We start from the raw sequence: 12,909 nt of genomic DNA, 5'->3' as shown, positions 1-12,909 counted from the left end.
AACCTGGGCTGGGAAAAGGCCTTTGACAATTTATCTCACACCTACATGAGAGATGTGCTCTCCAAAATGGGCTTTGGGGAAGGAGTCTGCAATTGGATCTGATTGTTCTACACTAATATTGTTAGTACAGTCTCAATCAATGGGTGAGAATCAGAAAGCTTCCTGATCAAATCTGGAGTCAGGCAGGGCTGCCCACTCACAGCTTTTTTGTGTGTTGTATAGAGCCTTTGCTAAGTCCATCAAGAGGGACACAGGCCTGAGAGGGGTAACTATTCCTGGCAGCAGAGGTCAGCAGGTCAAGGCCTCCCTATACATGGATGATGTCATCATTTTCTGCTCAGATCCATTGTCGCAGTGCAAGATTCATGAACATTTATCACCAATTTGAACTGGCCTCTGGAGCAAAGGGAAACCAAGGCAAGAGCAAGGTCATGTTCTTTGGGATTGGGCTGACCGATCCTTCATTTCTTTCACAGTTAGGACAGATTAGTGAAGGTGCTAGGAATATGGTTCGGCGGGGGGGGGGCAGGGGGCATACACAAAATCTTGGGAGGAGTGCATCGCCAAAGTGATGCCAAAACAGGTAATCTTTGGAGCACCGCTCCCTCTCCATTCCAAATCATCAGGTTATCACACCTGGTCATCAGGTGTGAGGCACTCTATCTGCTGTTGTATGTGATGAAGATCTGGTCCATCTCCCAAAATTGCACTGTTTCAGTCACCCAAGCCATCTTCAATTTCATCTGTAAGCCTAAGATAGACCTGGTCTGCAGAGACCCAATGTACAAAACTCTGGATAAGGTGGGTGGGTGGGAGAGAATGTACCCAGTATTGCCATCATCCTGATAGCTGCCATTGTGCGCAGCTGCTTCAAGCTGTGCGTAGACCCTCAAAACGCAAACACCAAGTGTCACTACATACTGAGGTTCCACCTGTCCCCTGTGTTGCGAAGGATGAAACTGGCCTCTCTGCCTTGACAAGCTCCAAGTAGTTGGACTGTTCTGTACTACCTGTCATTTATCAAGAAGTTTGCACAGCAAAACATCTTTGACCACCAGTCAACCAGGAAATGGTCATTTTGCATCCTCAGGATCCTGAAGGAAAAGGAGGTGGTAGATCCTGTCAAGTGGTTCCCTGAGTAGACTGTCAAAGTCATTTGGCAAAATGTCCCATCAGCAAAACTTTCTAACAAGCACCACATTGCTCAAATGGTCATGGGAAGGGCACTACCTGTTAGATTCTTTATGTATGCATGGTCGGTCTGTGCCACCACAGGCTGCCCGTGAAGTGGCTCCAAGAGGGAATGAGGCTTTCACACATTTCCTTCTGGAATGTGCCTTTGCAAAGGAAGTCTGGAGAAAGATGCAGTGGTTTGTGTTGAGGTTCGTCCTGAGCAGCTCTGTGACACGGGGCTCTTGCTCTATGGTCTGTTTCCTGGAACACACACTGAGACAAACATTAACTTTTCCTGGAGGACCATCAACTCAGTGAAAGATGCTCTTTAGTATGCCTGAAGTGTGTCAGTCTTCCAGAACAAGGAGTTGACCCTGACTGAGTGTTGCAGACGGGCACATTCCAAGGTTTTGGACTACGTGGTGAGGGACGCACTAAAATTTGGGGTGGCTGCTACCAAGGTGCAGTGGATAAAGACCAATGTTTGAGGTCGTCCTTCTGAAGGTAAGTAGGTGTCTTTTTCAGTCAGCAGGCACTCCTAGTTCCTCAATATACGTAAGTTTTAGTATAGTGTGTGTAAGAGAAGTCTTTGGTTTTTTTAGGTAGAATCAATGTCCAATGTTTTGTTTATTTACTTGAAATGTAACTGTACAGAATCGAACTGCTTTTGTGACAATTTAGACATACAAAGACAATTTTTATGAATAAAGTATAATTTTGGAACAAAACTCTTAGTAATATCTTCACCCTCATCTACAAGCAGAAGGAGGAGAGGGTGGAAATTAGGAATCGGTGATCAATTTCACTGTTGAATGTGGATCATACAATCCTAAGGTTGTTTCCAACCAGCTCAGGCCTGCTCTAGAATCGGTGATTCACCCTGCTCAAACTGGTACGGTATTGGGCAGAAAGATCTCTTTGAGACTTGTGCTCCTCAGAGATATGATCGTCTATGTACAGTACAGGGGAACGGCCACCTACCTCATCAGCCCCAACCAGGAAAAGGGCCTTTGACAGAATATCGCACACCTACATGTGGGACATTGTCTCCAAAATAGGCTTTGGATAGGGAATCTCAATTGGATCCGACTGCTCTACACCGGCATCAGTAGTGCAGTATCAATCAATGAGTGGGAATCCAAAAGCTTTGCAATCTGAACCAGAGTCAGGCAGGGCTGTCCACTCTCTCCTGCCTTGTTTGTGTGTTGCACACAGCCTTTGCTGAGTCTATCAGGAAAAATGAAAACATGAGAGTTGTGAATATTCCAGGCAGGAAGGCTTGTGGGTTAAAGCCTCCCTGTACATAGTCAACATCAGATTTCTGCTGGGATCTGTGAGTGTGCATACTCATGAGCATCTGCAACCAGTTCAAACTGGCCTCAGGTGACAAGGTAAATCAAGGCCCCAAGTCGTGGTCCACATAGATACCAACAAAGTAGGTAGAAAGGAATAGGAATGGTGGCTCAGTGGTTAGCACTGCTGCCTCACAGCACCAGGGTCCTAGCTTCGATTCCAGCCTTGGGCGACTGTCTGTCTGTGTGGAGTTTGCATATTCTCCCCGTGTCTGCGTGGGTTTCTTCTGGGTGCTCCGGTTTCCTCCCACAGTCCAAGATGTGCAGGTCAGGTCAATTGGCCATGCTAAATTGCCCATAGTGTTAGGTGCATTAGCCAGAGGGAAATGGGACTGGGTGGGCTACTCTGTGGAGGGTCAGTGTGGACTTGTTGGGCCGAAGGACCTGTTCCCACACTGTAGGGAATGTAAAAAAAAATGTAAGGCAGGATTTCAGGGTGGAAGCTGAGAGCTAGAACATACAGAGTTGTTATCTCTGGTTCGTTACTCATGCCACGTGATAGCGAGGTGAGGAACAGGGAGAGATATCAGCTGAACATGTGACTGCAGGGATCGTACTGGAGGGAAGGTTTTAATTTTATGGATATTTGGGGCTCATTCTGGAGAAGGTGGGACGTCTACAAACAGGACGGTCTTTATTTGAACCTGAGGGGTACTAATATCCTGGTTGGGAAATCTGCTAGTGCTATTTGAGTGGGTTAAACTCGCTCAGCTGGGGGATAGGAACCTGTGGTGTAGTTCCAGTGCACAGGAGGATGTGAGTAGGGAGGATATGGACAGGCTTTCATGGTCACAGGAGTGTGCTGGCAAACAGCAAGCTGGTTTGAAGTATGCCTGCTTCAACACCAGGAGTATTCGGAATAAGGCAGGTGAGCTTGAAGCATGGGTAGGTACCTGGAACTTTGTTGTTATGGCCATTTCGGAGACATGGATGGAGCATTGTCAGGAATAGACGGTGCATGTTCCAAAGTTTAGGTCTTTCATTAAGATCATGGAAGGTGGTAAAAGAAGGGGAGGTATGACTTTGTTAGTCAAGGACAGTATAACGATGGCTGAAAGAACTTTTGATGAGGACTCGTCTACTGAGGTGGTATGGACTGAGCTTACAAACAAGAGAGGAGAGGTCACACTGCTGGGAGTATTTTTAAAGGCCTCCACAAAGTTCCAGGGATGTGGAGGAGAAGATTGGCAAAATGATTCTGGGTCGGAGTGAAAGGTACAGGGTGGTCACTCTGGGGAACTTTAACTTCCCCAACATTGACTGGAAATGCTATAACTCTAGTACATTGGATGGATCAGTTTTTGTCCAATGTGTGCAGGAGAGTTTCCTGACACAGTATGTTGAAGGGCTGACAAGAGGGAAGGCCACACTAGATCTGGTACTTGGTAATGAACCAGGCCAGGTGTTTGATTTAGTGGTAGGTGAGCACTTTGGAGAGAGTGACCATAATTTGGTTACATTTAGTTTAGCGATGGAAAGAGATAGGTACATGCCACAGGGCAAGAGTTATTGATAGGTGAAGGGCAATTATAATGCGATTAGACAAGACTTAGGAGGCATAGAATGCAGGGGATGGGGACAAACGAAATGTGGAGCTGGTTTAAGGAACTGATATTACATGTTCTTGGTAGTTTTGTCTCTGTCAGGCATGGAGGAAGTGATAAGGTAAGGGAACCGTGGTTTACTAAAGAAATTGTTTCTCTTGTTAAGCGAAAGAGGGAGACTTATGTGACATTGAGACAAGATGGTTCAGTTGAGGCGATGGAGAGTTACTGATTAGCTAGGAATGATTTAAAGAGAGAGTTAAGAAGAACAAGGAGGGGACATGAGCAGTCTCTAGCAGGTAGAATAAAGGTGAACTCTAAAGCTTTCTATAGGTATGTGAGGAATAAAAGGATGACTTGGAGAGGAATAGGGCCAGTCAAAAACAAAAGTGGAAAGTTGTGTGTGGACCCTGTGGAGATCAGAGAGGTGCTAAACAAATATTTCTCATTGGTTTTCACTCAGGAAAATAAGAATATTGTCGAGGAGGTGACTGAGATATGGGCTATTAGAGTTGAAAGGATTGAGGTCAGTAAGGAGGAGGTGTTATCAATTCTAGAAGGTGTGAATGTAGTAAGTCCCCTGGGCCAGATTAAATTTATCCAAGGGTTCTCTGGGAAGCTTGGAAGGAGATGGTCGAGCCTTTGGCCTTGATCTTTGAGTCATCATTGTCTATAGGTTTGTACCAGAGGAGTGGAAGTTTGCAAATGTTGTATTCTTGTTCAAGAAGGGCAGTAGAGATGACCCAGGTAATTATAGAACAGTGAGCCTTACGGTTGTTGTAAGAAAAGTTTTGGAAAGGATTATAAGAGATAGCATTTATAATCATCTAGCAAGCAACAATTTGATTGGAGATAGTCAACATGGTTTTATCAAGGAGAAAGTGAGGACTGCAGATGCTGGAGATCAGAGCTGAAAATGTGTTGCTGGAAAAGCGCAGCAGGTCAGGCAGCATCCAAGGAGCAGGAGAATTGACGTTTTGGGCTTGAAGAAGGGCTCATGCCCGAAACGTCGAATCTCCTGCTCCTTGGATGCTGCCTGACCTGTTGCGCTTTTCCAGCAACACATTTTCAACAATGGTTTCGTCAAGGGCAGGTCGTCTCTCACAAACCTCACTGAGTTTTTTGAGAAGGTGACCAAGCATGTGGATGAGGGTAGGGCAATTGACATGGTGTACATGGACTTCAGTAAAGCCTTTGATAAGGTTCCACATGGTCAGCTATTGGAAAAAATGCGGAGGCATGGGATTGAGGGTGATTTAGCAGTTTGAATTAGAAACTGGCTTTCTGTAAGAAGGCAGCGAGTAGTGGTTGATGGAAAATATTCAGTCTAGAGTCTGGTTACTAGTGGTGTGCCATAAGGATCTGTTTTGGGATGACTGCTGTTTGTCATTTTTATAAATGACTTGGACGCACACATTGGTGATGGGTTAGTAGGCTGCAAATGGAGGGGTGATAGATTTGAGACAGATGTCAGAGGCAGGTTCTTTATTCAGAGAGTGTTAAGAGAGTGGAATGCCCTCCCTGCCAATGTAGTTAACACAACCACGTTGTGGCATTTAAACAGTCCTTGGATAAGCACATGAATGACGATGGGATAGTGTAGGGGGATGAGCTTAGATTAGTTCACAGGTCAGCGCAACATTGAGGGCCGAAGGGCCTGTTATGCACTGTATTGTTCTACGCTCTGTGTTCTAAGGCAACAGCAAGGCCATTTTTTTTTAAACTGGCTGATCAATCCTTTAGGAGAAAGTGAGTACTATAGATGCTGGAAATCAGAGTCGAGAGTGTGGTGCTGCAGAAGCACAGCAGGTCAGACACCATCCGAGGAGCAGGAGCATCGATGTTTCAGGCATAAGCCCTTCATCAGGAATGAAGCTTATGGGCATGGGGGGGCTGAGAAATAAATGGGAGGGGTGGGTAGCCGAGAATACAATAAGTAGATGAGGGTGGGGGAGAAGTGATAGGTCGGGGAGGAGGGTGGAGTGAACAGGTAGGAAAGGTGATGGGTAGGTCAAGACGGTGGGGCCAAATTGGAGGCTTGGGATTGGGATAATGTGGGGGGAGGGGAACTGAGGAAACTGGTGAAATCCACATTAATCCCATGTAGTTGCAAAGTACCAAGGTCCCTATTGTAGGTAAAAACTTGATCATCAGGTGCGAGGTTGTCTTGGTGTTGTTGTATGTGATGCAGTTTTGGTCTATTCCCTGAACCTATGCCACGCAGTTGTCCGAGCCATCGTTTATTTCATTTAGAGTTCGAAGATGGACCGAGTCTGAAGGGACATTAAGTACAAAGCACTGGACAAAGGTGGGAAAAACATGTCCATTGCCACCCTCATACTAATTGCCACCTCTGTACGTGGCTGCATCAAGCTGTGTATAGACCTTCAGTATGCAATCACCAAGTGTCACTATTTACTAAGCTTTTATCAGTCCACAGTGTTACGAAGGATAAATCTGGCCTCATTGCCATGCAGCGTTCCAAATAGTTTTACCAACTCATATCATTTATCGCTTGTGGAGAAATTTCTGAAGGAAAACACCTTTGACCATAAGTCCATCAGGCAGTGGTCAACATTTAGCATGCTTGAGACCCTTCAGGAAAAGTAGAGGGTTGAACTTGCTGGGTGATTCCCTGAGCAGACTGTCAAAGTCGTCATAGCCATAACGTTTCAACAAGCACCAAGAGATCACTTGGCTAATGATGAAAAGGGTGCTACCTGTGAGATCCTTTGTGCATTTTGTGTTTTGAGAATATTAGTTGCTCAGGTTGAGGTTCCCGCTGAGCTGGAGGGTTTGTTTTGAAATGTTTCATCACATGAGACACTGGTGGCATGACCCGCTTTCTATTTATTTGTTTAGGTTTTCTTGGGTTAGTGATGTCATTTCCTGTGGGGACATCATTGTCTGTTCTTTTTCTCAAGGGTTGGTAAATGGGATCCAAATCAATGTGCTTGTTGATAGGATTCCAGCTGGAATGCCATACTTTGAGGAATTCTCATGCGTGTCTCTGTTTAGCTTGTTTTAGGATGGATGAGTTGTCCCAGTTGAAGTGATGTCCTTCCTCATCTGTATGTAAGGATACTAATGAGAGTGGGTGATGTCTTTTTTGTGGCAAGTTGATGTTCATGTATCCTGTTGGCTAGTTTTCTGCCTGTTTGTCTGGAGAAATAAATAAAACCAACTTCCAAAAAATGAAACCAGACAGATCCAATACACTACGCTTCTATGGATTACTCAAAATTCACAAACCAGGTGCACCCCCCCACCATACCCATAGTCTCGCTACCTGGAACACCAACTTACAGATTGGCTAAGGAGCTACACCAAAGACTGAAGCACTTAATGGAAGACTCACACCACTACATCTGCTCTGCTCCACCTAAGAATTCCTGAAGACCACCAAAAACACCAAGATAGAAGAGGATGAAATAATGGTCTCCTTTGACGTAGCAGCCCTGTTTGTATCCATCAACATCAACCTGGCCAAGGAAACACTGACTAGATTATTAGAAAAACCAAAGACACGTACACCAAACACCACCAAATTCATCAGCAAGACAATGTCATGGACCTATGCCTTACTACCCACTTCACGTTCAACAGCAAAACCTAAAAACAAACCAATGGCAGACCCATGGGATCTCCAATATCAGGGTTTTTAGCAGAGACAGTAATGCAGAGACTCGAACCAACAGCTCTGCCAACCATCCAATCCAAACTTTGGGTCCACTACGTGGATGACACCTTTGTCATCACTAAATGAAACAAATTAGAGGAAACCTTCAAGACCATCAATAATACCCTTCCTGGCATAAAATTCACTGAAGAAGAGGAAAACAACAAAAACTGCCATTCCTCGATGTCACAGTAGAGCAAACAGCCAATGGGGAATTTCAAACCAAAGTCTACAGGAAAACAACACATACGGATCAAATATCCCAACACCCATAAACGAAGCTGCATTGCAATTTCATTGAGCCATCATACACTGCAGCACAGAGGAACTATGCAGAGCAGAGGAAAAACACCTATACAGTGTATTAAAAAAGAACAGGTACCCAATGAACACAGTCCGCTGATTTCTCAGCAACAAACACAAAGAAACACACAAAACACATCCAGAAACCATAGCCACTCTCCCCCACATCAAAGACATCTCAGAAATGACTGCCAGACTACTCAGACCCCTTGGCATCATGGTAGCCCACAAACCTACCAACACACTAAAACAGCAGCTAATGAACTTGAAAGACCCTATACAGACAACAAGCAAAACTAATGTCATTTACAAAATACCTTGCAAGAACTGTAACAAACACTACATTGGACAAACAGGCAGAAAACTAGCCACCAGGATACATGAACATTAACTTCCCACACAATGACATGACACATTCTCACTAGTATTTTTACATACAGATGAGGAAAGACACCACTTCGACTGGGACAAAACATCCATCCTAGGACAAGCCAAACAGAAAGAGGTACATAAATTCCTCAAAGCATGGCATTTCAGCTGGAATCCTATCAACAAACACATTGACTTCGATCCCCCTGAGAAAAAGAACAGGAAATGACATCACCACCGGAAATGACATCACCACCAGAAATGACACCATCAACTCAAGAAAACCTAAACAAATAAATAGAAAGTGGGTCATGACACTAGTGCTTCATCTGGAGGCTCACTGATTATGTTACCTAGTATGGTGATGAAACATCTAAAAATGAACCTTCCAGCTCAGCGAGCAAACCTACATCCAGATCCTTTATGCATGCCCAATCTCTGTGCCATCACATGCTGCCCTCAAAATGGTTGTTAGGGGATTGAGACTGTCACACACCTTCCTTTGGAATGTGCTTATGCAAACGAAGTCTGGAGGGAGAGATGCAATGGCTTTTGGTGAGGTTCGTCCCAAGCAACTCAGTGATGCAGAATTCTGTGCTGTATGATCTGCTCCCTGTGCGCCTGGAGGACGATCAACTCAGTGAAAGTCACTTGTTAGTCTACCCAAAACATGCTGTGTTTCCAGTTGAAAGAATTCGCTCCCAATGAGTATTGCAGACTGACACATTCTAATGCCAAGGACCATGTGCTGGGGGATGCACTAATGCAGGTGCAGTGAGGTAAGATCATTGTCTAAGGTCTTTCTGCCAAAGTACAATGAGAGTCAGGTTAGCTGTCGGACCCTCCAGATATCTCAGATATATGTCTATCGATCAATTGTAAGTATAGAGAAAGGCAAACCCCAATGTTTGTTTTCTTCTCTATAAATAAAGATGTATGGATCTAAATGGTTTCATTAACTATGTATGTGCACAAAGCTTTCTTTTTTATGAATGAAGTGTATTTTTGCAATAAAAATGTCTTGGCAGTATCTTGCTTGAATAAGAAATGCCTTTGGGTTTGTTTCTTGGAAATGTTGGGAAAGTCAACCTCTAATGTTTGTTTGTTCTCCATATGCTAAGACTATACAGAATTGAACTGCTTTAGAGACTATGTATGTGTACAAAGATTTTTTTATGAATACGGTATATTTTTGAAATAAAAAAAATCTGTCTTCTCTGGAGGACCCCAGCCTCATAGATGCAAACTTCAGACAATTCAATTCACTCCACGTAATTTGAAGTACTGGATACTGCAAAGACTATGGACCCTGACATTATTCTTGCAATAGTGCTGAAGATGTGAGTTCCAGAACTTAACAAACTCCTAACCAAACTGTTCTAGTAAACCTACAACATTGGCATTTACCTGACAATGTGGAAACTTGTCCAGATATGCCTCATGCACAAAAAGCAAGACCATTACTCTCTCGACTCTTGATCATTGTTATAATAATGAAAGGAGTCTTCAACAGTGTTTTAAAACAGCACATGCTTTTTGATAAATTACTCATATCTCTCAAACTTTTCCTATTCGTATACTTACCTAAGTGTCATTTAATCATTGTAACTGTGCCCGCATCCATCACTTCCTCAGGAAGTTCATTCCACACACAATTAACATCCGTGTAAAAAAAAATCACCTCTCCTGTCTTTTATAAATATCTCTCCTCTCATTCTAAAAATATGCTCCCTAGTTTGAAATCCCCAATCCTAGGGAAAAGATACCTACCATTAACCGCATCTATATTCTTCATGATTTTATAAACTTCTATAAGGTCACCTCTCAACCTCCTAAGCTCCTGTGAAAAAAAGTCCCAGCCTATTTTTATAACTCATCCTGGTAAATCTCTTCTGGACAATATCCTTCCTATAAATGGATGACCAGATTTGGACAAAGTATTTCAGAAGAGGCCTCACCAATGTCTTATTCAACCTCAACATGACTTCCCAACTCCTTTACTCAAAAGACTGAGCCATTAAGACAAGAGTACTAAATGCCTTTTTAGCCATTTAGCACTATCTATATGTGACACAAACTTCAGAGCATTATGTACCTGAACGCCTTCAGTCTCTCTGTTGCACAACATTACACAAGGCCCTACCAATACCTGTATAAGTCCTGTTCCTGTTTGTTGTACCAAAATGCAATAACTTGCATTTATCCAAATTGAACTCCATCTGCCATTTTTCCTTCCATTGACCCATCTGATCAAGATTCCTTTGTAATCTTAGAAAACCCTCTTCACTGTCTACAATGCCATTAATCTTGGTGTCACCCGCAAACTTACGAACCCTGCTTTCTATATTATCATTCAAATCATTTATATAAATGACAAACAAAAGACCCAGAATTGGTGCGTGTGGAACACCGGTGGTGACAGGCCTCCAGTCTGACAACTTTCTACCACCACATTCTGTCTCCTGCTGTTAATCCAATTACGTTTCCAAATGGTAATCTCACCTTGAATCCTATATGACCTAACTCTACTAATTAGTTTACCATGTGGAACTTTGTCATAGGCTTTATTAAAGCCCAAGCGAACAACACCTATATCTTTGCTCTCATCGATCTTTTTAGTAACTTTCCCAAAAAACTCAATCAAGTTTTTAAGACACGATTTTCCTCGCATAATTCCATGCTGAACATTTTTACCTCTCTAGATATTTATAAATCCTATCTTTTAGAATAACTTCGAACAATTTACTCATACACAATGTCAGACTCACAGGTCTATAGTTCCCTGATTTCTCCTTGCAAAACTTCTTAAACAAAATCACAACATTAGCCACCCTCTAGGCATCAGACACCTCACCCATAGTTATAGATACAGTCATGAAGTTGTAGAGATGTACAAAATGGAAACAGACCCTTCAGTCTAAATCATCCATGCCAACCAGATAACCAAAACCAATCTTGTCCCGTTTGCCAGCATTTGGCCAATATCCTGCTAAACCCTTCCTATTCATATATGCCTTGTAAATGTTGTAATTGTACCAGCCTCCACCACCTCTGGCAGCTCATTCCATGCATGTATCACCCTCTGCATGAAAAAGTTGCCCCTTAGATCCTTTTTAAATTCTTCCACTCTCACCTTAAACCTATACCGTCTGGTTCTGGACTCCCCCTTCCCAGGGAAAAGACCTTGTCTATTTACCCTATCCGTGCCCCTTATGGTTTTATAAACCTCTGTGAGGTCACCCCTCAGGTTCTGATGCTCCAGGGAAACAGATCCTAACCTGTTCAGCCTCTCCCTGCAGCTCAAACCCTCCAACCCTGGAAATGTCCTTGTAAATCTTTCTGAACCCTTTCAGGTTTCACAATTTCCTTCCAATAGGAAATATTTCTGCAAAGGGCTCCGCAATTTTCTCCCTTACTGCCCACAGCATTCTGGAAATCCTTACATCAGGTCGCAGCGATTTATCCAAGTTTATATTTTCTAAGACCTCCAGAACTTCCTCTTCTGTAAAGTGAACTGTTTTTAAGAAATCAATATTTATATCGCTGAATTCTCAACCTCAGATCATTGGGCAGTTGTCCATAGATCCTTGAAAGTGGCAGGACAGATTAATAGAGCAGTGAAGGAGACAAACGGTATGTTTGTCTTTATCAGTGAAGGCATAGATTATATTTCTTTTTTATTTCAAAAATATACTTTATTCATAAAATAATTTGATGGTCTGTACAGTTGGACATGCCATACATATGGAAACATTCCATTTCTTTGCATGCTGAAACAGAGTAATCATTCCTATTTACAGGTCTGTTCGATTACATTTTTAGCTGAGGCATCAGCAGAGCCCAAATGACTGCGCTGGCCCCCTGTTCTTCTTTAAGCAGGCAGACGTTAGACGGTGGTCTTTCCTCACCGCGCCTTGGCGGCAGATGCCCCAACCTTCAGCGCGTCCCTCAACATGTAGTCCTGGACCTTGGAATGTGCCAGTCTGCAACACTCAGTTGGGGTCAACTCCTTCAGCTGGAAGATCAGCAGGTTTCGGACCACCCAGAGAGCGTCCTTCACTGAGTTGATGATCCTCCAGGCACAGTTGATGTTCGTCTCGGTGTGCGTCCCAGGGAACAGGCCGTAGAGCACGTAGTCCCGCGTCACAGCGCTGCTCTGGACGAACCTCGACAAACACCACTACATTCCTCTCCAGACTTCTTCTGCGTAGGCACATTCCAGAAGGAGGTGTGTGACAGTCTCATCCCCCCCACAGCCGCTTCGAGGGCAGCATGCGGTGCGGCTGAGAGTCCGGGCGTGCATAAAGGATCTCACAGGCAGAGCCCTTCTCACCACCAGCCAAGCCATGTCTTGGTGCTTGTTGGAAAGTTCTGGCGATGAGGCATCCTGCCAAATGGCTTTGACAGTCTGCCCAGGGAACCGCCCGACAGGATCCGCCCTCTCCTTTTCCCGAAGGATCTCAAGGACACTACATGCTGACCACTTCCT

This window comes from Chiloscyllium plagiosum, chromosome 2, assembly GCF_004010195.1.
Source record: "Chiloscyllium plagiosum isolate BGI_BamShark_2017 chromosome 2, ASM401019v2, whole genome shotgun sequence".
NCBI lineage: Eukaryota > Metazoa > Chordata > Chondrichthyes > Orectolobiformes > Hemiscylliidae > Chiloscyllium > Chiloscyllium plagiosum.
Note: the sequence above shows the minus strand (reverse complement) of the source record.